We start from the raw sequence: 26,285 nt of genomic DNA, 5'->3' as shown, positions 1-26,285 counted from the left end.
TTATTTACTTATTTGAAAGGCAGAGTTACAGAGAGGCTAAGGCAGAGGTAGAGGCAGAGGCAGAGAGAGAGAAGTCTTCCATCTGCTTATTCACTCCCCAGATGGCTGCAATGGCCAGAGCTTTGCTGATCCGAAGCCAGGAGACAGGAGCTTCTTCCAGGTTTCCCATGTGGGTGAAGGGGCCTAAGGACTTGGGCCATCTTCTACTACTTTCCCAGGCACAGCTGAATTGGAAGTGGAGCAGCTGGGATTCGAGCCAGCACCCATACAGGATGCCAGCATGGCAGGTGGCAGTTTCACCCACTATGCCACAGCAGCAGACCCTCAAATTTCTTGATGTAGGCACCAATTACTATAAACTTTCCTCTTAACACTGCTTTTGCTGGCTCCCATAAGTTTTGATGTTATATTGTTGTTTCATTCTTTTCCAGAAATTTTTTTATTTCTCTTTGATTTTTCAGTGGCTTACTGCTCATTCAGTAGCATATTGTTCAGTCCCCATGTGTTAGCATATGATCTAGAGATTCTTGAGTTGTTGATTTTGAGCTTTATTCCTTTGTGGTCAGAGAAGATGGATGGTATGATTTCGATTTTTTTTTAATTTGCTGAGACTTGCTCTATGGCCTAGCATGTGGTCTATCATAGAGAAAATTCCATGCACTGGTGAGAAAAATGTATATTCTTCAACTCCAGGATGAAAAGTTCTGTAGATATAAGTCAGGTCCATTTGGTTAATGGTGTCAATTAACTCTATTGTGTCCTTGCTGACTTTCTGTCTGATTGATCTGTCTATTTCTGAAAGTGGGGTATTGAGACCCCCATTACTATTATATTGGAGTCTATGTCTCCCTTTAGATCTCTTAACATTTCTTTTAAATAGCCAAGTGCCCTGTAACTAGGTGCATTACATTTATAATAGTTACATCTTCCCATTGAATTGATCCCTTAATCATTGCCTAGTGCCCTTCTTTGTCTCTTTTAACAGATTTTGTGTTAAAGACTATTCTGCGTGATATTAGGATGGCTATACCAGGTCTTTTTTGGTTTCTGTTCACATGGAATATCTTTTTCCATCCTTTCACTTTCAGTCTGAGTGCATCTTTGGTGGTGAGATGTGTTTCTTGTAGGCAGCAAATAGATGGGTTTTGTTTTTTTATCCATTCAGCCAGCCTGTGTCTTTTAACTGGAGAGTTGAGGCTATTTAAATTCAAGCTGACTATTGATAAGTAATAACTTTGCCCTGCCATTTTCCCATAAATATTCCTATTGTTTACTTTGTAGAAGTACTTGTGTTTTTTTTCTCTGTGCTGGCTTTTATCTTTGGACTCTGCCTCTGTGGCCTACTGATGTGTCTGCTCTTTCAGGAATACCCATAGGCATGTGCTGGCTGTGGACAGGGAGCTCTGTTCAGTACTCCAGGGTGAGTGTCCAAGGTGATACCTAAGTTGGGTGTGTTAAATCTCCTCTTTTTTTTTTGTTCAATCAGAGGTGAGGTTTGATCAGCTCTGTTGGGGTAGTCTCACACCGACCCCCTCTCATCCAAGGAGACCAATGCCTGGGCGCTAGCCCCAGTGGGTACAATATCAATCCACACTGCCACAAGAACCACAGAAAGGATCTGTGTTGTCCTTGGTGTGAGTAGAGATCAGGGCCCAAGCATGTGGAGCTGGCCAGTGACTTCCCAAAGACCGAGCCATACCCTGCACCCTCCCATGCAGCCACAGCATTTTCACAGTCCCATCAATGAGGCTCCTACAGTCACAAGCACTCAGCCCCCGTCAATGCTCCCAGCCAGACTCAGGCATTTGTTCTTAGCTGCTTGCTGGGCACATGCACACGTGCTGGCACATCTGTTATTTATGTCCAAAATGGCACCTGCCCTCTCTTAGCTAGTTATAGGATGCTGGTGCTGGGAGGTCAGAGAGAAACCTTCCCTTTATTTTCCTCTAAAGGGCTCCAAGCCAAACTCACTCCAGGCTCTTCCCACAGTTTTATTGCCAGGGTTTGGGCTCCAGTAATCTGATTTTACCACACTCTCCAAAGCTGGTGCTGAGGCTCTCAGCTGCTGAGGTCCTGAGTTGTGCATGTCTGCACCCTCCATGAAGATACAGTGTCCCTCTAATTTGCATGGAATTTCCTCTGCCATTTTCTCCTTAACTCTTCCCTGAGATTGCACTTTCTCCACTTTTTTTAAAACTATATTCCCCTAGACTGGCATAGTAAGCTCTCTCCCTATTCTGTCATCTTCAATCCCCAGACACACTTTTGAGATAACCAATTGACTTGCATCAATCCATTAATCACATAAATATGCTCATACATTCCTGAGGGCAGAATCCTAACCACTGCTTGAAAGTTCTACCTACTCTCACCTCTTAATATCTCACAGTGGGGATTAAATTTCAACATGAATTTCAAAGGGGAGCAATCATATTTAAACAATAACACTAACAATTCATTTATTTAAAAAAATAAGGAAAAGGCCAATGATGTGGAAACTGAAAAAATACATCTATGTACATAATCAGCTTCATGACAAGTAATTGGAGGGTCCTTTTTGGTTAATTTCAGCACAAGGAGGAAGAGAAGACCAAGCCCTGTCCACTAGCCTTTATGTGAATAACAATCTGTATAGTGCCAAGCTATTTTCAAAGCACAGGTAGTAAATGCTTTATGTAATAACACTCCAAAATCACAAAGGTGCACACAAGTTAGTTTCTCTCACTACCCACCACCACTCCCCAGATGTAACCTCAAATAACACTGTGAAAGAAACTGAACTTATGTGTTTAAAGGCAAATATTCTGGAAGCACACTTCATCTAGAGCCCAAAAATCTGATCAATTAAAAAACTCACCCAGTATATATGATGCAGGGGTTAATGTGGACTGCGGTGTGCACTAGTTCTCCAAAGTGGAGAGTTCATAGCCAACCTGGGAACAGATAGAATTTCTTAAAACATATTTTACAGCCAAGCAAGCAAATACAATTTCCTGTATCAGAAATGTTTTACAAGCTTTGTGGTCCTCTCAGATGTTGTAGTGAATGGTCATGTATATTGTTAATATTTGAATATCTTACAGAATGCCTTTCCCACCTTAGTAAATATTATAAGAAAGGAACTACAATTTATTATATTCTGAGACATTGTGGGCAAATATTTAAATTTAAATAAGACCTTTATTCCCCTAGTTTGTCTTTCAACAATGTTCCTTATTTGTTGTGCTCCTGTTTTCACCAGAAAGTAAATATTTTTAAGCTTCTCTTTCTTAACTTATGGAGAAGGGTAATAATAAATACTTCTCAAAGTACTTGAGTCAACAAGACATTTCCTTCTTAATGTATCTCATAAAATCCACAGTGATGTATAATTTCATTTACATTTAGCCAAGGTCAAATCAAGGGTTTAAGCTGCTAATTTTTTCCCAGCAGTTATTTGATGTATATATTTGATTACGTTTTGTGTGTGTGTGTGTGTGTGTAGACATATCATTTTTTAAGATTTTTTTTTATTTATTTTAGAGGTAGAGTTACAGACAGAGAGAGGGAGAGAGAGGAGAAAGGTCTTCCACCTGCTGGTTCACTCCCCAAATGACTGCAATGGCTGGAGTTAAGCTGATCTGTAGCCAGGAGCCAGGAGCCTCTTCCAAGTCTCCCACTTGGGTGCAGGGGCCCAAGCACTTTGGCCATCTTCCACTGCTTTCCCAGGCCATAGCAGAGAGCTGGATCAGAAGAGGAGCAGCCGGGACACAAACTGCTGCCCATATGGGATGCTGACACCACAGACAGAGGCTTAGCCTACTACACCACAGCGCCAGCCCCAGATATATCATTTTTTTCAAGCACTTTTATCTCATTCAATTTCACAACCACTATATGCAGAAACAGGTTCCCTATTATTTCCATTCTATTTAGGCTCAAAAGGTTTTAGTGGCTTTATTAAGATAATCTAACCAGTAAAACATCAGATCTCAGAATTTCTGAGTCCAGTTCTCATCCCTAAAATGCATAGCTTCATATAGAATCATAAAGCTGCAGGGCTTTAGCGTTCTGGAGGAAAGTGATGAGCAGAGCAAGTAGGTGAGGGATTCGTCTCCGCAGTGCCTCCTCTCCTGCCAGTGGTGGCAATGTGAGCAGCTGCTGCTCAGGACCAGAGCCCAGGTGTGCCCAGTGCTCCAGGATTTGGGTGCTTTGCAGCCCCTCAGCTGTCTCTGACTAGAATCTTCAGAGCTTGGGTTTTCTTTGTTTCTCTTCAGTCCTCTTAGGGTTTGGAAACTACTACTGAATGTGAATGTGTTTTTCTTATCAAAATACTTTTTTATGTTAACTCTAATTAATTTTGAAAAGAATGGTTTCATAAAGATAGGAAATTAGAAATCAATAGTAATCCCAGCATCCAAATATTTCTACCATTACAGTTTTGCTATATACCTTACTTTTTTTTTTTTTTTTTTTTGACAGGTAGAGTTATAAACAGTAAGAAAGACAGAGAGAAAGGCCTTCCTTCTGTTGGTTTACTCCCCAAATGGCTGTCACGGAAAGCGCTGCACCGATCCGAAGCTAGGAGCCAGGTGCTTCTCCTGGTCTCCCAAGCGGGTGCACTCCCGAGCCAAAGTGCCAGCCCCCTTACTTTCTTTTATCAGTATGAACATTCCAAAAATAAAATGATAGTGCATTTCTCTTTTTTCCAATTTAATTTTGAAGTGATATCTCCTTATCTTAGTTTGCATATCTATGATCTCTGAGTAATGGAGAACATCCATTTGTATTTCTTCTTCTTTTTTTTTTTTTTTTTTTTTTTTGACAGGCAGAGTGGACAGTGAGAGAGAGAGACAGAGAAAGGTCTTCCTTTTCCCTTGGTTCACCCCACATGGCCACTGCAGCTGGTGCGCTGTGGCCGGGACACCGCGCTGATCTGAAGCCAGGAGCCAGGTGCTTCTTCCTGGTCTCCCATGCGGGTGCAGGGCCCAAGCACTTGGGCCATCCTCCACTGCACTCCCGGGCCACAGCAGAGAGCTGGCCTGGAAGGGGGGCAACCGGGACAGAATCCGGCGCCCCGACCGGGACTAGAACCTGGTGTGCCGGCGCCGCAAGGCGGAGGATTAGCCTAGTGAGCCGCGGCGCCGGCCCTGTATTTCTTCTTTAAAAAAAAAAAAAGATTTATTTTATTTATTTGAAAGCCAGAATTACAGAGAGAAGTAGACACAGAGAAAGACACAGGGCTATGGCAAGCCGAAGCCAGGAGCCAGGAGCTTCTTCTGAGCCTCCCACATGGCTACAGGGGCCCAAGGACTTGGGCCATCCTCCACTGCTTTCCCATGTGCATTCGCACGGAGCTGGATCGGAAATGGAGCAGCTGGGACTCAAACCGGCACTCATATAGGATGCTGGTGCCACAGGCCAGGGCTTTAACCCACTACACCACAGCAGTAGCCCCCAAATTGTATTTTTGGACAGTTTTAGGAACTTTCTTTCACCTTCATTTGCCTATCTTTCCCTGTTGGAATAACAGTTTTCTCATTTACTTAAAATAACTCCTTATATGTTACGTATTATAATTTTTTAAAGATTTATTTATTTGAAAGGTACAATGACAGAGAAAGTGGGAGAGTCTGAAAAAGAGAGATCTTCTACGCGATGGTTCACTCCCCAAATGGCCAAACCAGGCAGGGCTGAGTCAGGCTGAGTCCAGGAGCCAGGAATTCCACCCTTGTCTCCCACGTGGGTGGCCAGGGCCCACGTAATTTAGGCATCTTCTGCTGCCTTTCCAGGTGCATTAGCAGGAAGCTGGATAGGAAGCAGAGCAGCCAGGCCTCAGACTGGCTCTCTGATACAGGTCACTGGGTCACAAGTGGCAGTTTAACCTGCTGGACCACAAAGCTGGCCCCCATGGATTTTACTCTTGATCTTCTTACCTGTGAGCTGGTGAGAGCTAGAAGGAAGGACAAGAAATGATGGAGCAAAGGTTTGGGTAAAGTTCTGCAGCCAAGAGAGGATCAGATCAGGAGACACTTCCACTCCTGCCTCATCCGCCTCTTCCCCAGACCAGCACCTTGAATATGGGGTCCAATACCGGTGGAAATTCACAGAGACTTTCAGAGAATATGTATTGACATAGACATTTATAAGGGAGTTAATTTCTAGATTTCATATAACTTGTTTCTAAATTGACTGCCTAAGAAGTTCTTTCCTACCTCCCTTTCCAACAGTGTTTTCCCTATTTTACACAATCTTGCTATGGTAATTTGCCTTGGGGTGGAAAACACTATGGAGCTCTAAATAAAAGAATAATTTGAAATATGGGTAAGGATGTTGAGAAAATGAATGATTCTAATGCCTGAGTAACAATTTGCTTTGCAAGTTAAGTGCTGCTAAATCTTTGCCTTCAATAAAATTGAAAAGGGACCCAATTCCTTGTATAATTTAAATAAAATTTTTAAAAACTATTATAAAAAGGAAAGGGACCCAATTCAGTTGCCAGTTGATAGATTATTAAAATTTTTGATTATAGATCACTATGTGAATGTAACACAATGGGAATTGAGTGACATTGCTATAACTACCTTCACTCCCATCCACGTGAATACAACTTCTCAATGTTTTTATTAGAGATGTATTTTCAAGAATTTAAAAATTTTTAGCCTTGATAACTACCTATGAAAAGTTGGAATGTGTCCATTTTTTATTGTTAATTATGCCTGTATTGGGGCCAGCACTGTGGCATAGCAGTGCTGGCATCCCATATGGGTGCCGGTTCAAGTACTGGCTGCTCCACTTCCCATTCCAGCTCCCTGCTGTGGCTTGAGAAAGCAGTGGAGGATGGCCCCTGCATCCACGTGGGATACCTGAAAGAAACTCCTGGCTCCTGGTTTCAGATCAGTGCAGCTCCAGCTGTTGCAGCCAACTGGGGAGTAAACCAGAGAATGGAAGATCTCTCTCTCTCTGCCTCTGCCTCTCTATAACTCTGCCTTTCAAATAAATAAATAAATAAATAAATCTTTTTTAAAAAATGCCTGTATTAATCAGCATAGTATGAGCTACCTTTCTGTAACCAATAAACCAATAATAATAAATAAACCTAAAATAAACCAATAAACCTAAACCAGTCATTTGGCCTGGTAATTAAGATGCTGGTTGAGGTACCTGCATCCCATATCAGAGTGCCTGGGTTCAAGTCCCGGCTCTACTCCCAAATCCAGCTTTTTGCTAATGTGCACCCTGAGAGGCAGCAGTGATGGCTCAAGTAGTTGGGTCCCAAACAGTTCCCAGCTCCCAGCTTCCACCTGGCCAAGCCCCAGCCTTTGCAGGTATTTGGGGAGCAAATCAGCTGTTAGGAGCTGATTCTCATTCTCATTCTCACTCTCTCACCCTCCCTGTCAAATATAAGTACAAATTTTAAAATAAAAAGAAATAAGAAAGTAAGAAAAAACTCAAATGGATCAACATGACAAAAGTGTATTGCTCAGGGTCTGGTGCAGATGAGCCTACCTGGGAGCTGTTCCCAGGGGCTCCTAGACAGCTCTGCTTCTGCCTTGCATCTCTGCCATCTCAGTATTCCTAGTGTCCAACTGGGAAGGTGGGAAAGAGACTCAGGCCACTCCAGCTGCCTAGCACAGGGAACAATGCCTCATTTCTTCTCACATTCCCATGGAAAAGTGAGAACTATAAACTTCCTGGACCTCCAGGGAGAAAAAAGGCTGTAATGCATACAGAGCATTGTCTCTGCCATGGTACTTCCTGTCCCTTCATTTCTTTGACATCTTAATCTTGGAAAACCATACTAAGGTAAATAATTAATTTCCTGACACACAAAAAAATGCATTTTATTGGATAAAATTCTATAAAGGAATGAAAATAAGAATTCAAGGAGTAAAAAAGAAATTATGTAAAATCCCCAACGTTTCCCTAGTGGATGATAGTAGGTGTGAGGTTACTGACCCATTTATATTCCATTGAAGACACTATAACAAGTTGGGTAAACATATTGTTTAAAGTCAATATTTATAACAGACAATAAATTATATCCTTTGCAACTATTTAAGATTTTGATGAAATGTTTTAGATTTCATCATAAAACTGAAGGAGGGTACATAGTTTTTCAAAATTCCTTTAGGACATACTAAACAAAAATGTTGAACTCAGTGCCTTTAGGGAAATACTCATCTAGTTTGATTTCATTATTAAAAAAAAAAAAAAACTAGAAAAAAAAGGAAATCAATTGTTTGTGGGATTGCTTCTGCAGTGCAGGATTTGCATGCCTATGGACTGCAAACCAGAGCCCTTTAGCATGGCAGCTTTCGAAGAAGGCCAGGGACAGGGAGTTCCAGGTACAGAGATGCTCCTTGTCTTGATGGTGTGCACGTGTAATGGTAACTGTTAGTCCACAGTCTGCCACACCCTGCTTAGCTTTGCAGTCGAGGTATCTCAGGCTGTAAGTCTTCCACTCTGAAGTCAGTGAATTCTTACTGCCTTACTTACACTGAACCACTGGTTCATACTGAACCCCTCTCCCAGCTAAGTAAACGTCCTACCACTTTCCAGAAGACTCTACAGCAGCCCGTCTTTTTGACTGCCGAATATGGCAGCTTCAGAGAGGGGTCCAGCTCGCCTCCCTAAAAAGGCCCATTGACCTTTATTGCAAGTGAAATAGCTTATGGGAAGAGTAAATGGCTAACCTGACTGAACCGTAAAATAGAGCTCCTTGCAGCCTCGCCTCCCTGCGCTGCGGAGGAGCCTGTAATAGCATCCCTCGTAAAAGCCTCCATGCCATTTCCCAGGTGCAAGTCTTTACCAAAGTACAGCGAGGGAGTTTCCAAAATTGCTTGCAGGGAAGATTGTCTAAAGATAATGCTAACTATTTAGCAGGTGTTTCTTGCCTGGAATTTGAGATCACTTTATTTTTACATTTGATCTTTCATGACTCGTCCAAGTGACACCTGCCAAGGGGCTGGAAATGTAGGAGAGGAAGCTTATGTTGAAAGTCCATGGAGAGCATCGTCTGATGGAGACATAAAAGACAAATCAAAAGACAAAACCAATGAAGTTAAAAGCCACACAAAAGAAACTTTTGTCAGGTTTCAAAGAAGTTTTATAAATGATTCTACAGGATTGCAAGGTGAACTAGTTGGTAGTTGCTGCAGAAGCTAGGAAGAAAGATGTGATCAGGTTAAAATCTGGAATTCAGAGAGGTCTTTCCTGCCCAGTACCCAATCACCCCCTGCATGTAGCCTATTTCACCTTCATCGCAGCATTTTTGACTACCTGACATTTGCTTCCATTTACATTTTGGTTTATCGCCCCACAAGAACATAAGCTCCAGAAACATTGGGATCTTGCCTATTTTGTCCATGCTGCCTCCCCAGGGTTCCAAACAGAGCTCAGCTTGTACATTTTCTACAAGTCTTGTCAAAAGAAGGAATAAATCCCTGTCTTAGGAAGGGACATCGACTCATAAGGGGCAGAAAATGAAACCCCAAACATTAACAGTATTCATGCATGTATTTATTCAGTAGCAAAGGTCAAATAAAGCAAGAAGGCACTTGGAGAATTGAAGGATTTTATTTCACAGAATGAGTGAAGTTGCCTGGAGGAAGTGGCTAAGTTGGACTTCAATTTCCTTTGCTAGTGTGGAGCTGAGAGACAAGGAAACATGTAGATGACACAGAGGAAATATACAAGGTTTGGTTCCATGCCTGTAACTTTACATGAAATAAGGGCTTGTTAGCAGAGCCATCTGAAGGTTCAGTGTCTCTAGCCTGCATCATGCACTGGTCAGTGCCTCCCTCCCCCAAAAAGGTGACCAGATGATTCCTTGTTCTGCCCTCGTGGCACCCATGACATCACCAAATTTAAAACTCCAGTCTCTAAGGAGAAGGCAGTCTGTAATCTAACAGGAACTGGACTAGATCTGGACCTGTGTTTCCTCCTAGGAGCCTAATAAAAATATGTCATCTCTGTGATGTCAGACCATGCTGTGATTGTCTCGCTGGTGCTGTGGAAGAAGAGCATATGCCTGTGGATGGGCAGATAAGTACTTTCTAGAAAGAAATGGGTCTTTCCACTCTCTCTCTCTGGGAGTTGATACATCCTACGCAGGAAATAAAGACCAAGTAAATAGGCCTTACACTTGTCAGAGGGTTTCTTTCTCCCCTCCTTGAGTGGATGCTCCATATCACGAGAGCTCTAAGAAGTAAAGGTTCACTTGGCTTCTGGAGGTGGAGGAAGAATGAGGCGGATAACCAGCCCTAGAGGGACCTTGCAGTCAGACTGCGATGTGCTGGACTATTCGTCTTCTATCCACTTCCCACTTTGAGTATTACCTTGTCCAGGTTATCTCAGCATTAGCTGTCTCACAAGATAAAGGAGAGAATCCATCTCACAATGGTTGGGGTGACAAGAAGTAAAGGAGCGTCCCTTTCTTTCCTATCCTCAGTGAGGCTGGCGTGGACAAGTGTAGGACTGCAATGGCCAGGGGCAGAAGATCCCTAGGCTCCAAAGCATCCCTGGGTCACTTGCAGTGGTGGCAGCAGAGCAGAGAGAGCAAGGAGGTGGTGCTTGACCTGAGTGTGGTTAAGTGACTCCCTGGAGACAGTGAGGGACAGGTAGAGGGAGAATGGTCCCAGAAAGGCAGGTCGGGAGTCTGAGTCATCATGGCTAGTCATTAAAAATACATGTGTTCCACAGGCACTCTCCTGATCTAACACTGGCATTTCATACATCAGTAATTTTTATTGTGGTTGTGGTAAGGAATTACCTACATATTCTTGTTTTTCCAAGGCAGCATCTTGATTAATGCTGAAATACAAAAAAAAAGCTTCCTATTAAAGTGAGAAAAAGCCAGAATTATTTAACATATTTAAGTAGTAGTGTTTAAGTATTACCCAATTAGATGAGAGAAAAAATGTACAAAACGTTGAAAAGCCAAAATGGTAATTATTTATAGATGAAATAATCACATAACTAAAAAAGAGTCACATAGAAAACCACTGGAAATGCTAATATAATTCAGTCGAGAAGCTAGCTATAAAATGTAAAACCTAATAACCAGTAGCAATTTTATATAAATGCAAGTAAGAAAATGTAATAAAACATTTTCATTTTAAAAAGCTTCCAGAATAATAAAATGCATGGGAATAAGAAAAATAATAAACATGCATGATACATGATGGAATCTTGAAAACATGAAGTGACATTCTCTATGTTCAGATATAAAGACTAGATCTAAAGATGTCAACTTTCCCTAAATTATTAATTGGAGAATAGGTATTAGCCAGTAGTTAAGACACCAGTGTCCACCACTGGAATGCCTGGGTGGTGTTCCCTGCTACGGCTCCTGATTCTGGCTTCCTGCCATTGCAGACCCTAAGAGGCAGTGGTGCTGACCCAAGTAATTGTATTCCTGTCCCACGTTGGGAATGAATCAGTAGATGGGATATTTCTCTCTCTCTCTCTCAAGAAAAATTAATAAGATAAAATTAGTGGAATAAAAATATCTCCTGTCATATTTTATTTTTAAAAGTAGAAATAAAATTGAGCAAACTTTTGGTGCCACAGTTAAGTTGCTGCTTGAGTTGCCTACATCCCATATCAGAATGCCTGGCTCAAGCCCTTGCTACTCCACTTTTGATCCAGCTTCCTGCTAATGCATCCCGAGAGGCAGCAGGTGATGGTTCAAGTATATGAGTCCCTGTCACCATCATGGTAGGCCTAGTTGGAGTTCTTGGCTCCTGTCTTCAGGCTGTCCCAGCTGTGGCTATTACAGGCACTTGGGGAGTGAACCAACAAAAAGAAGATTTCTCTGTCCTCTGTCTCTTTCCCTTTCTTCCTTTCAAGTGAAAGATATTAATTGACTGTAACACCAAAAAATATGCCAAATCACATGTAGCCAACAAAGATATTCATCACACAATTATTCAGCTGCAAAAGACTAATAATAATCTGAATGTACATCAATAGAAAACAGGCTAAATTATGGTTCATTTCTGGCAGATAATATTATGATATTCTGCTATAAAAAATAAGGGAGATGCAGGCCTGGATATAGAATATTTTGAAGATATGTTGTTAAATGAAAAGATCCAAGTACAGAACAATATATAAGGGGTCTTCAAAAATTTCATAAAAAAGTATATTATGAAAACAGTATGCATGAATTTTTTTCATTCCATCATTCCCTGAACATTTTAAAGTACTCTCAAAATGACATGATATATCTATATATGCGCATATAGAGACATTTTTATATAATTTGTGAACACACACACACACATACACTTTGTAGGGCACCAAGAAACTGCCACTGGTGCTGAATAATGTAGGATAAAGTGACAAAGACTGCTTTTACCATATGTCTTCTTTATGCCACTCAGTATTTTTATCATGTGTGTGTCTTAGCTGCTCAAAAAAGTTGCTTTTAAGCAACAAAACGAATAAAAAGCATAGACCTGAAAAAGAATACTTGCTCAGCTTAACAGTGTCTATTACAACATATGTAGGAATTCTCATGTACCTGGCTAGTCAACTTCCAGTCACAGCCTGGAGAAGTCCTTGCCCAAGTGCACAAGTAGTCGTGTGGCATGGAGGCAAACAGCTAAAGCAACTTCTTCCTATTTAGGACATACTATTTATAGTACTCATATTTACAATATCAAAAAAGTGAAAATACATATCCATCAGCAGGGGATGTTGGTACAGGTAAATATCCCACAGTCCTTCAAAGGAATGCAACAAATCCCTATGTAACATGAAAAGATATCCATGTTATAATGTTAAATGATAAAAACAAACCATAAAACAATATATGTAGAACAGTATATTATCATTTTTTGATATAAGCATACATAGTATATAAAAGGAATCATAGTAAGTGCCTGAGAAAGGCCTCATTTTACGCAGTTTGACCAAGCCACGCCTGCTTCTCCCCATTGCCTTCCAAGCCACCTGCTAAGAGAAGGGATTTCTGATCTGGCCCAGGAATGCTAGTGAGCTGAGACCATAATGCAGCTTTGGTCTTTGTCGCTCCCCGTCTTCGTGGGGGAACGACACAGGACCCTGCACTGTTCTTTTGTCTGCTTGGCCCTCCCCGGGTTTGCTGCTGGTTCTTCCCTGGTTGGCTACTGTCCCTTCCACCTCCGTGGAAGGGCGGTTCCCCCTGCCACTTTCCCCACTTCCGGGGGGGAGCGGCACACCGCTGGCTGGCTCTCTCGGGGGCTACACAGGTGTTCCTTCAGATAGATGTTCCCCTTAGATGTTCCTGGTGCATGTTGTCTCTCTCCTCCTTTATAGTCCTCTTCCACCAATCCCAACTCTGCTACCCACACGCCGAGTACGCTGCTCTCCCGCAATCAGGAGCAGGTCCTGCTGTTTATTGGTTGAACTGGAGGCAGCTGTGCATAAGCTGTTTCTCCCTTCTCAGCGCCATATTGTGGGAGAGCAGATGCATAGAATAAGTCTTAATTCCAGTAACTTAGTCTAGTCTGAGTTGCTCCCCACAGTCTTTGGCAGCTTTGGATGCAGAGCTCACTTACAGCCACTGGCAGCATTGGTCCCTGGTTCCTAATGTGCCTCTCCTTGTGGATCTTGGCTCCTGGAGAATTTTTCATGAGGGAGAAATGATGAGACTATGTGCCCCAGTGGCCTGATTGTGATGTCATCAAAACGTCATGGAAGCCCCACTACGACTGCTAACATGTTCCTCCAGGTCCTTCCAGGAGGAACGTTCTCATTGCCTCTTTCTCTGCCTTCACCATTGGTATGTGTGTAGTTTTTGGAAAACAATTTCTAAAACAGCAAAATAAGTGTAAATGTGCAAAAAAAAAAGTTAATACCAAAGAGTGAAATTAACCTGAAGCATGGCATAAAAATAATGCATGTAAGATGGTTCGCCTTTACTGACGCCTTCTCGTAGCATCCACAATCCTATGTGAGCATAAGGGGATTAATAACAACTCCACCCAATCTGATGTTTAGCTTATTTTGTTTGCTAGTCTCATTTCTTTTTGTTTTCCAAAATGGCTAATAAACTATTACATGATATGCATTCAGTTAAGAATAATATGAAATAGATTGTCTCACCTTATATCTTTACTAGATGCAGTTTACATTATTAATTTTTTTAAATTTTATTTATTCATATGAGAGGCAGACAGGAAGAAATCATATCCGCTGGTTCCCTCCCCAGATGCCCTCAATGGCTGGGGCCGAGCTAGGCTGAAGACAGAGCCAGAAACTGAATCTAGCTCTCCCATGTAAGTGGCAAGAACCCAAGTACTTGAGCCATTATCACTGCCTCCCACTGCATGCATTAGCTGGAAGCTGAAGCCAGGAGCCAGAGCCAGGTATTGAACCTGGGTACATCTGATATGTGACACAGAAGTCTTAGCTGCTAGGCTAAACATCCTCCCATCCTCCCATCCTCCCATCCTCCCAATGCTGTTAACATTTTATCAGAAAAAAACCTACCACTTTCCTGCTTTTCATCACATTTTGAAAACAATTTTTTTTAAAAATCTTAGTTTTTTTACTCATTCATCTGGAATCATGTGGTATCATCTCCCTTTCCTTTTTCTCCCCCAGTGAGAGAAAAATCTCTGAAATAATTTTAGAAAACATGGTTATTGGAGTCAAAGACCATAAATACCTCCTGACACAAGATTTCAGTTTGCTTTTATAGCTTACCCTCTTAGATTTTGTAATCCTCACAAGATATAAATGCATTAATTTCTCACCACCCTCAACAGAATTAAGCATTACACATAATATTTAATTGCTAGTTAATTTACATCACCGAAGTCTTCCCCCTTATTCATAAAATAACTTCATCTTCTGAAATGCACCTGTTCTTTGATAAATATTTTTAGATATAGAATCCCTTATTCCACCCTACATAAGGAAAATTTTTGGAGGCCCTTTCCTTAAACATCACTGTCACATAATGTCTTATCCTTACTGGGCTTACAAAATAATAAAATGTCAAGTGAAAATGGACAATGGATGTCCCTTTGATAACAGTCAACTTCAGGGCGAATGAATGGCAGTTCTGGTGTGCAGTCTGTTCTTCTGTGCAGCCCCCCAAACCCTGTTACTGTTAGCCACTCAGCAGAGATACCCACCCCTTCTGATGATACCATCACTCACTGAGCTAGCCCAAGAGCATCAGCAAGACGGACAAGCCAGAAGCAGTAAGAATGTCAATGTCAAAGTTTTGTAGCAAGAATGGTTTTTATTAAGATGAATTTAAAAATGAAAATGGCAAAAAATGAAAATAATTTTAGAGAAAGTCATAGCCCAACACTGTTTTATTTCTTTCAGTTTAATATAACATCTTCCGTTCTTTGGTCATAGATTTTTAGATAGGCGCAATCATAGCTATTTTATACTCTGCTTCTCGCTGCCGGCTTCATGTCATAAGCAGTTCCCACATCTGTATACAGAACCCATAGTGGTTATTTTTAAGAGAAGCACAAAGGCTGAGCCCTTTTTGTGTATCCTTGGTGCTTGTTATAATGCTTAGTAAATCTAGATGAGCACATAGAATGATGCTAAGACTACAAGTACTGATGACATAATACCCAATTCAATTTTAAGTTTCTTAACCTTTGTGCCTTAGTTTTCTAGCCTGTAAAAAGGGGATGATGACAATTCCTACCTCACAGATTTGTCCTGCAAACATTCAGTGAGTTAAACTATGTGCAGTTCTCAGAGCAGTGCTTGGTACATGGTGCTTAATCAATAAACATGAACTATGCTATGCATTGAATATGGTTTAGTTCCTGAACTCATGCAGACATTTAAACTCCAAAGTCAGGAGTTAATGGTGGAAACCTAATCTAGTGAAGGTGTTTGGAGAGCGGATCTTTGAGAGGTGATTGGGATGGATTGGGTCGTTAGGGGCAATCCTCCATAATTCAACCCTGGAGGCCATTTAGGAGACTGCAGAGACAGAAACACACCTTCCCTTTTACCACGTGTTGCTCTGTGCTGCCGTACTGGGACACTGCAACAGGCCCTGACAATTTTGGATTATGAACCTCCAAAACTAATCTCTCCTTTGTAAGAAGCTAGGCTCAGATATTTCATTGTAGCATCAAAAATCTAACTAATACAAGCTACTGGTGTTGATGCATAACACGACCTTGGGGCCTTTAAGTCGTTTATTGTTTTTGCTGTTACAGAGAGCAGTAGAATGAGCATCTCTACTTGTATAGTGTTTTGCTTCTAATTATTTCCTTAGCTTATTCCTTAAGTCCTTAGATTAAACTCCTGGAAATCAGATTGCTAGATAAAAAATTGTTATAATTTTAAGAAATCTCTTACCCACACACCTCTGCCCTTGAGGAAACTCTGGTGATATGGAAAATAAATACTCGTTGGTATAAGAGATAGTAAAGCAAGTCATGTAGTTATTTGAGAACAAAAATAATGATGTAGAAAACACCCATAAAACTATGTAAATTTCATACAAAATACCTAGACTCCAGTCAACTAAGTTCATCCCATAAGTTATTACCCAGTCACATGCTTGTTCTGTACTAGGTATTTATCAGTAGAAAGGAATAGGAAGTAAAATGTCCAAATTGATAGAAGACAGGAAGAAGTGAAGGTACTCTGAGCCCACACCATTAGGTGCCAAATAAAATTTTTAAAGAATCCCAAATGTATGATGCAGACACTATTAGGCAACGTTCGCTGAGCAATAAAGAGTAGGTGCTGGCCAGCGCAACCTGGCAGATTTCAAAGCATTTTCACAGACTATCTCCAGTTGGCAGCAAAGAAAGAAGCATGCAACCATCCAAGAGATGACTAAATTAAGCTCTACTTTCTTCTTAAAACCTAACATTTCATAACTGCTTTTAATCCACCCCACACCAACAGGACAACTTTGCAGTTAAATATCATCAACAGAAAACGTTTGCTCTTGCTAAAGAGCAAACACATGGTCATCCCTGCCATTTGGAAGCAGACGCAAACTTCAGCTGTGGCCTTTAGCCAAGGGAGCCCACGAGGAGTGCTCAGGGACAGGAGTGGCCTGTGGGTGGCCTCGGGAAGAGCCCACATGTTGTCTATTTAGGGGAAGGAACACACCTGCCAGCTGAGGGGGCGACATCGCTCAGGTTCAGGTGCACGGCCAGTGTGTCACCATCAAAGCCTCACGTGTCACAAGCTGCACCACTTCTCAGTCTTCTCCCTTTCGCCTCTATGTCAGGAGGAAGGGTTCAACCAGCCTCGTGGAAGGTATGCGAGACCTCTGGTTTTAGGAGCCAAGCCCGAGACAGAAGCAGAAACCCCTTCACAGAATTGAGGAGGACTCCTAGTTACCAGAAACCCTGTTTTTGTAAGGAGACAAGCCCAGTAGAAAGGGATTTCTGGCCTTTAAAATCATCAGCCAAACATCATTCTTGTGCCTTCTCCAACCATTATTAAGCTGCCTACTACAGAAATCCTCAGGAGCTGACAGGTTCCAGAATCCCCCAGAAGGCATAAGCCTCCACAACCTCAAAAGAGGGAGTTGCTTTGCCCATACAGGCTCAGAAGCAGCAAGTGAAGCTGTCTTCCTTATATGGTGAAAAGCGCCCCTGTCCCTTTAAGGCCAAGAGATTCAGCTGCAGACAATCCCTGGGAAGTTTGCAGGCAGCCCCATCCTGTGTCGGATCCACGCTGCTGTGCAGGTGAGTTCCCCAACCTTCTCTCCCCAATTTGCCCTCTATCATTGCTCTCTGGGCTGGAAAACACTGCTAAGATAGGGTCAGAGAATTTCAGGGTCAGCCGGGATGGTGTTGTTTAGAGAAGTTTGAGGTGAAGGAAAAAAACAAGGTTATTAGGGAAGTGTGCAGTAATGCAGCCACTGAGGATGCATCTAACTTCCAGCAGGGAGGAAGCAGCAAGGTTACAGCAGGCCCTGAGGCACTTCCAGAACAGAGCAGGGCAAACAAATTCACTGGAGGAAGAGGGACAGATTCTAGGTGAGACCCTGCAGGGCTAAGTTTAGACTCCTGAGGTATAACCCAGTGAACTGCAAGTTTAAGCCAAACAGGGCTGGGAGGAAACAATGCTTCTGCAAGGGCTGAAGGCTTTGCAGGAGCAGCAGCTACAGCTACAGGACTGACTGCAGAGGAGAAAGTACAGGGGAAGGTTTGCAACAGCCTGCAGGCATGGGAGGCTGCAGCCTTAACCCTTTGTGCAGCCTGGCAGGTTAGCAGGTAGGCTTTGGCTGCCACCAAGTGTGGGATGGGGGTGCATGTATGGAGTATTGCAGTAGGAGACTACATAAATGAGCAAGACGACTACTTTGAAAATGTCTCTCTGGTATTCCCAAAGTAACACTTAGAAGAGAGAGTCTCTAAGCTCAGAAATTGTGTAGTCTACAGCAAAAGGCAAAAAGTCACATGAAGACTGTTTACTGCTCCATCATTTAGTAAGTCTGATTCATGATCCCTCCCCCCTAATTGTGGTCTGCAGTCTCCTGAGATATTAATTTGAAATTAACTAACCTGGGACCAGCCTTGTGGGGTAGCTAGTTAGGCCACCACCTGCAATGCCAGTACCCCTGCTCCACTTCTGATCCAGCTTCCCACTAATGTGTCTGGGAAAGCAGTGGGAGATGGCCCGAGTACTTTGGCCCCTGCACTCACGTGCGAGACCTGGATTGGGTTCCAGGCTCCCAGCTTCTGCCTGGCCAGCCCAGTCCAGGCCATTGTGGCCATTTATGGGATGAATGGGGGATAAATGGAATCTCTCTCTCTCTCTCCCCTCTTTCTGTAACCCTGCCTTTCAAATAAATAAATATTTTTTAAAAAGAACTTACCTAATAGAAATTGCTAATAGCAGATTTCCTAACAGAAGTGTATGTTTATGAAAGACTGAGATGCATATGGTTGGGACTGAGATTTTTGTTGATAGAATAAATATTAGTGGGTGTGGTGTGGGAGAAGAAACACTTGATGGTCATTTTACATTGTCTCCAAAGCCCTTTAACTAGGCCCATTCATCAGCCACAGCCAAAAATGAAGTCCTCCCAGGAATTTAAACAGAGAGAGGCTAAATCACAGAGCTTGGGTCTTCTTCCTTCCTGATTGGGGGTGGGTCCAGTCATCTGTCAGAGACCAGTGATTTCTCTACAGTTGTTGTGTGGGGGAGTAGACACAGGCAAGATTAAAATTCCTTACATACTCCATGTCTTTTAAAAATATTCATTCATCTGAGTAGTGACTCAGGAATTCTTTTTATTATTAACTAACAAGTGCTCTATCCACTTGTTGGTGTTTAAAAAAGACAGAATGTTCTTGAAAAAATAAGTTTGTTTTATCAACAGAGATTTGGTAGTGCAAGGGTTCCCTTTCTCTCACTTCTGATGGGTGGGCAATGTAGTGATTATTGCTTGCTGAATGGAAAGATCTGTTCTTGACTCAAAAATCATGAAGGAGTCCACTCGGGCCTTACTTATTCAGAGATGCAGGTGTTCTGAGCACAAAAGTCAACGTATGCAGTCACAGTGTGGAAGAGAGCTGAGTGCCTGGCAATAGATTTGCTTCATTTTGTATGACACTAAATGGAGAAAGCAGTGTCACATATACTGCTTTCAAATATTAACTCTGCCAAGGAAAATAAAATCCCACCCCAAAGCTGGAAAAATCTCTAAAAGTAATATACTGTGACCTTATATAAATTACATCAAGGCATTGGAAAGCAAAAAAAGAGACACATATTTGGCTGATTAAGATGCCTTGTCCCATACTGGGGTACCTGGGATTGAGTCCTGACTCTGGCTTCTTATTTAGCTTCCTGCCAATGTGGATCCTGTGAGGCAGCAGGTGATGGCTCAAGTAGTTGGGTCCCTTGCACCCACATAAGAAGATCTGGATTGCACCTCGCCATTACAGGTGTTTGGGGAATGAACCAGTGGATGGGAGCACTCGTTGCCTGCCTCTCTCTTTTTCTGTCTCTTTGCCTCTTGAATAAATTTTTAAAAAATAGTTTAGGGTCAGGCATTGTGATATAGGCCACCATTTGGGGACCTCATTGTCCCACATTTGGTGTGCCAGCTGGAGTCCCAGCTACTGATTCTGATCTGGCTTCCTGCTAATGAACAGACAATGACTCAGATGTTTGGGGCACAGGTTGGGTTCTTTGCTCCTGGCTTCAGCCTGCCCCAGCCCTGACTGTTGCAGGCATGTGGGAAATAAACCAGCAATTGGAATCTGAGTTAAAGTTTCAGTCCCTTCACTTACTCTATAACCTTAGGCAAGTTACTCAGCCAGTCTGAGCCTCAGTTTCCTTATTTGTAAAGAGAGCAAATAACTAGCAAGTGGTTAGGATTAGAAGAGGCCAGTACCCAGCAGAGGTTCCATAACTGTAATTTCTCATCTTGTTTCTGTGACTTGGGAAACTATTGTGTTCCTTGGCAGAGGAAATGAGTCTTAGAAACAGAAGCCAGTTCTGTGGCACAACTTGAACAGCAACACAGTTCATCTTTACCTCCCCACACTCTCGTCAACACCCTCCACCCATCCCCCAGAAAACCCATTCTCAGTTATTAACCAGGCTCATTTGTTGGAAGTTCCTTGGAAAGCAAACCCACTACCACTTATTTTACGTTCAGAGACATGAAGAATAGTTAGTATTTTTTCTTTGGCATAAGATCTCATATTCTGCAAGGGCAAGTCAAAAAGTTCATGCCAAAATGGAATTAAAAGATAACATGCATTGTCCATAAACTTTTTGCAGGCCCCTTGTATATACCTGAAGAACAGTATATCAAGAACATTTTGAAATATCTGTGAAAGTGGGCTTTTCTAAAAGTAAGCTTAAAAAGCATTTGGGAAGGAACGTTTATTGTTATTCTCACAAGCGTTTCAATAATAACCAATTTCTACTTATCTATAACATATCCTAATACATTCACAAAGCTGTCTTTGAGAACACGATTATAGTAAATTTTGTCAATGTTTAACAGTATATTTGCTTTACTTGCAGTGGGACTGTATGTGACACTTCTAAATGGAAAACATTCTTCCCACCAGCTTTGAAAGGTCCTGACCAATGTCAGTAGCAGAAACAATACTGAAAGTCTTTAAAAAGTTCATGGAAATCCATATTATAAAAAATTTGCATGAGTTTCAAAAATTTCAGACAAAACTAAACGTATTTATTTCCATTTTCCATGAACCTTTTTGAAGTCCTCTGATACATTAATTAGGAAACGAGACTCATCAATTCTAAATAAAGTAAGGACGGATCACACACACAGCTGATCTTCTAAGCAGATTAACATCATCTCCGTCAGGAGATTGGCATTAAGCACCTGAACTTGACTATTTGAAACAGCTGTGGACTAAGGGCTGGTTCCTTTCTGTGCTTGACCCTCAGTTCTAGGGTCTACATAATGGGATGATAATAACACATATGCACATGAGTGGGGCAAAGGCATGAAACCTGAGTGAACAGGTGTTCCATAATGATGTTGACTCGGAATGCCTAATAATCTCTAACAAAATCTTTGCACCTCAACAATAAGATCCTGGTCCTGAATCTTAGGTACACACTGTACAACAATCTTCAATATGCTAGGTGTCTAAGAATCTCTAAATTCAATTTTTAGCCAAGATAAAGGTTTTTAATTAGGTGGAACCAAAGAGATCATAGATCTGCTACAGGGATTAATGCAGGAAACACCTTGCCCATGCAGACCTGATTTAAGAGCTGCTTGGTCTCCAAGGATTTTGGACAGATTATGTCCTTTAAAAATGTTTTTCAACTTTTGACCCCAGCAGAAGTATATCTGTGCCTGGTACACTGGCAGACAGAGTTGGGATGAGGAAATGAGCAAATGAGCTGCACTGAAGTTCAGAGATCCTGATGGGAGTGCATCTCTAAACACATCTTTGACTCTGCTCCTCCCCACCCTCTAACTATTCATGTCCAGCTTGTTTGATGTCATTCATTCATTCATGAAACCACCAAGCTGGAGAAGCTTGCAGAAGTGTCTTGCCCAGCTTCTTGCCTTCAGATAAAGCTGCACTCAAAACAGTCGGGAACAAAGGCCACCTTCTTCTTCCCAGGGAAAGAGACTGAAGCTCAGTGTGTTGTCTGCCTGCCCTGGGACTCCATCTGGGACTTCTGTCTACACCTAACCTTGTAATCCAAGCCCATGTCCTCCAGGTCCACGTTCCCTTAGTGTGCCCTGTCTGTCCTCGGTGTTTGTGGACGGCCAAACCCCTGCCTATGGGAAATGCTCTTGGGGAGGGGAGTGCTGCCTTGGCCTGGCTTCCTGGTTTCCTCCCTTATTAGCTGTCAGGTGAGCAGTCTTCTCCCCTGACTCCAGCACTTCTATTCTGCTTCCAGCTTCCCTGTCTGTTGTGGCAGCTCCCAGGCCAGAAGAGAGCCTGGGAGGTGTGCTAGGAAACAATTTGCTGGGGCCCATCCCCAGAGTTTCTGATCTGTAGGTCTGGGCTGGGGCCTAAATATTTACAATTGCTTCACGTTCACAGGTGCACTGGGAGCCACACTTTGGGAACCACTCCTCTAGTGCAACACTGAGTCTCCCTTTGGTATTCCCAGGAACCTGTATCTCCTGCCAGTTCTGGGATAATACTTCTTCCAGTCTTGGGGGTCAAGCACAGCCTTCTCCTTACCACAGCTCCATATTAACTTTTTATTGCATCCTAACCTTAACAAGCACTGTACTACATACATTACAGTATTATTTGTAATTCTCCCAACAACCCTACCAGTTTGGGGTCATGAAACAAACAGAAAGAGATTAAGTAATCAAGATCTGACAAGCGCCGGAAGACAGAGATGGTCTTCAACTCGTATTTGTCTGGAAAGTTAATACTCTCCATTATTCCAGGGCTGGCAAATAGATTTCCAACTTGTCAGTGCTGATTCTTTGGTAGCAGCTGCCGGGAGCACTGGGTTGAAGAGTTCCAGGTGGAATGGGTGCTCAGCAGGAGGCATTCTAGGCTGGGTGAGCTCTACCTGCAAGGGGCAGGAGTGGAGGAGTGGCCACGCTGAGTGCCATGTATTTGACATCTCCACACTGTGTCTTGCCTTGTGCGTGATTCAGTTTGGTTAGGACATAGAATCAGATGAGAAATGTGTATTCAGATTATTTCCATAAGGAACAATAAAGCTTCCTTCCTTTTTCTCTCCCTTTCTCTGAAGGATGAATCTAAGTTTTGGGGCCCAAGTTTGAGACAGTGTAATAAACTGGAAAGAAAAAGGAAATTCAACTAGCATTTAGATAGAAGTACCTGTGAGGGACATTTTGCCATCACACTGTGGGGACACAAGAATTATAGAACTTGTAGTCTATGCATGTTAATATTCTATGCCTTTCACTGTGACCTAATGGATTGCCTTATAGTGAAACAATCAGCGGTGACTTAATAAGGAGCTAATGACATTTTTAGTTTTGTTCCTCTGACCATCATTAATATTTTCAGTAGGGGATTTATTTTTAGTGTCGTAGTCCTTTATATATGAAAAATGAATTTGGGAATGCTCTTCTGCTTCATCCTAACATTCATCATGATGAATGTGGTAAGGTGCCACATAACTTAATGGTGTCTATTTTACTCAATCAGCAAATATTTATAAAAATGTATCCCCACACATTAGGGGCATAGCAGCAAATAAAACAGCTTGATCTCATGGAACACACATTCTGTAGACAAGAGACAGTAAACAAAGAAGAAAAGCATGTACAGTAATAAGGTATACAGTGAAAGAGAACACGTGTGTGACTGTGTGAGAGTTTTGCCATTTTCAGCCAAGGAAGGGCTCTCTGATGAGGTAACACTGAATGTGGAAAAGAAACCAACATGAGTAGGTGTGGGAGTAGAGCACTTCAGGCTGTGAGAATCGGCAGTGCAAAGATCCTGAGGTTGAAGGGAGGCAGGGGCCTGATTAAGTAGGCTAATAAGAGTTTTTAGCTGCAGGTGATGCAAACCTTCTCCTTCTGTCTAGAGCGAGCTTGAAAATATGCAGGTGGTGATGTGGATGCAAAAGGCTAGAGTTGAGGGCAGAGCACTATTAGCTTCCAGTAGGCGGGGACAGAGCTGTTGGACATCTTCCCCTGCTTTGGATAGATTCACATCAGACTTGTGTGGCTCCTGGGCTCCTGCAAAACTCGTCTCAATTGAGAAATCCTGAAGCACATCTTGGGCTGGGGTAAGACTTCTGACATGTATCCTAAGTACAGCGGAAAGCTATTGGACAGCTGCAAGCTTTAAAAGATGAGCTGTATAAGATCACTGTAGCTACTGAGAGGAGAGTGACCCATAAGGAGATACAGGTGAAAGAAGGGACATTCAACAGGAAGCTTTGCAGTCCAAAACAGAGTGACGGTGGCCTGGACAAGGGGAATGTGGAGAAGGTTATGAGAAGTATTTTTACCTCCAAAAAGGCTACTAAATAAATATAAAATGTGGTTCATATGATTTCCTTATGTTATTTTTTCTGTTTTTGAGAGAGAGATTTCAGTTTCAGAATCAGCTGGCTTCCTCTACATTCATTTAAGAGACTTTTGCAGCACCAAATTACAGAAGACCTTGCTCTTTCAAATGCAAGTCCTTATCCTCTTGCTCTTTACCCTTGCGTATGTATCTGCATTTCAAGTTGCTCATTGCCCAGAAAGGTAATCTATTTGATTTGAGCTTGTAAAAAGAGATAAAATTACGTGTGCTTCCTGAATAACAATATGTGATTTCTTTCTCTGAAGGGTCAATAGGAATTAGCCTACATATATCATTTTACAAGACCGGTGCCTAATCACATGAGTCACAGGGACCAAGCCTACATTTATTCTGCTGAAAGAGTAGCACTAAGTGAGCATCAAAATCTCTTGAAGAGATTACAGGCATTTCAGTACTGATTTTTCTTGGGTATTAAAGCTTTGCAAACAGTTTCCAGGTGCACCAGCACCTCCTCCACAAAGGCAATTCGACTTCCCAGATGGGGAGAATCCTCCTTAGTGCAGTGCTCACTCTTCTTTCTGCACCCCTACTGCAAGGAGTCTCTAGACTGCCCCGAAGTAGCCCCCCAAATACAGTGCAAAGATCCTGAGGTTGAAGGGAGGCAGGGGCAAGATTAAGTAGGCTAATAAGAGTTTTTAGCTGCAGGTGATGTAACCCTCCTTCTTCTGTCTAGAGGGAGCTTGAAAATATGCAGGTGGTGATGTGGATGCTAAAGACTCCACTCCAAATACAGAGATGCACAAAGCAACACAATGGGAACCTGTCAGTTCACCTGTAAGACAATCCACTCTCCCTTGGAGCCAGGAACATTCTGTCCTCAGGCGGAGTAGAAAGAAGAAGGAGGGGGCAGCTGGCTTCAGCTTGCCCTTGTGGTGGTGCCTGGGTCCCCTGAGTAGTGACTGCCTATGCAGCCAGGACATAGGCCTTCCTCATCAGAGTCCAGTGTACTGAGAGCAGAGGGGTGCAGTGACCACAGGAGCACCTGGGTAGATGCCAGGCAGGTGGAATAACATAGGCTGATGGGACAACAGCCCACCTCCTGCCTGGCAGTTTCCAGGGGAAACAGAAGAAGAGAAACAGAGAGGCGGTAATGATTCTGATTCCCCCAGAAAAATTAAATCTTCTTTAACTTAAATCCATGACCCAGTCTACACAAGCCAACCTCCTCCCAAGAATTTAAAAAGCTAGTGTCCTCACTTTGCTATAAAATTCAGTGAAGAAGAAGCTGTGCTTCCATCTCAGGACCACACAACAGCCTGGCAAGAGACAAGCCACTCACTACCTAACCAAAAAAAGGGAAGAAGCCAGTATTGTGATTTAGAAAGGAAAGAGTGAATGTCTTCTGTTAAGAAATCCTGATTTGTGTTTGCTTTTGGTTTTGAGAGGCAAAGAAATAGCTCCAATCTGTTCAGTTCCCAAGCACCTACAACAGCTTGGCGGAGGCAGGGCCAGGCCAAAGCCAAAAAATGGGAACTCAACCCATGTGGGTAGCAGGGACCTAAGTACTTCTGCTATGGGGTGCTGCCTCCCAGATGTTCATTAGCAGAAACTTGGAATTGAGGCTGGGGCTTGAATCTGGGTACTTGGATGTGAGACCCAGGCATCCCAATCAGCCAAATGCCCACCCCAGGAAATCTTAAGTAACTAGCTTTACAGATTTGGACAAGGTCACCTTCTATGGCTTCAGAAATAAGGGTTTGATCAAAAGACCCTGATTTGTTCCAAAATATTCATAATTAAATTCAAGATCTCCCCTGCTTCCCTATAGCTCATGCAAACCAAACCAAACAGTCCGCCTCACCCAACTGCCAT

General features: G+C 42.5%; 1 protein-coding gene across 3 annotated transcripts in view; it reads left to right on the top strand.

Moving 5' to 3' along the window:
• SCHIP1 (schwannomin interacting protein 1) overlaps positions 1-26,285 on the top strand; it is a 686,877-nt gene that overhangs the window by 493,713 nt on the left and 166,879 nt on the right. The window contains exon 1 of one of the 3 annotated variants that reach the window (XM_008266404.5): positions 17,612-17,666. The exons of the other annotated variants lie outside the window; for them this stretch is intronic. The gene's annotated coding sequence lies outside the window, so the exon portion shown is untranslated. Of the gene's footprint in view, positions 1-17,611; positions 17,667-26,285 lie in introns of those variants that run through there. 3 annotated transcript variants of the gene reach the window in all.

Source organism: Oryctolagus cuniculus, chromosome 4 (assembly GCF_051225735.1).
Source record: "Oryctolagus cuniculus isolate XC-2025 breed Fujian yellow rabbit chromosome 4, ASM5122573v1, whole genome shotgun sequence".
Classification (NCBI taxonomy): Eukaryota; Metazoa; Chordata; class Mammalia; order Lagomorpha; family Leporidae; genus Oryctolagus; species Oryctolagus cuniculus.
The sequence above is the reverse complement of the archived record's forward strand: the minus strand, read 5'-3'. Positions and strand labels throughout refer to the sequence as shown.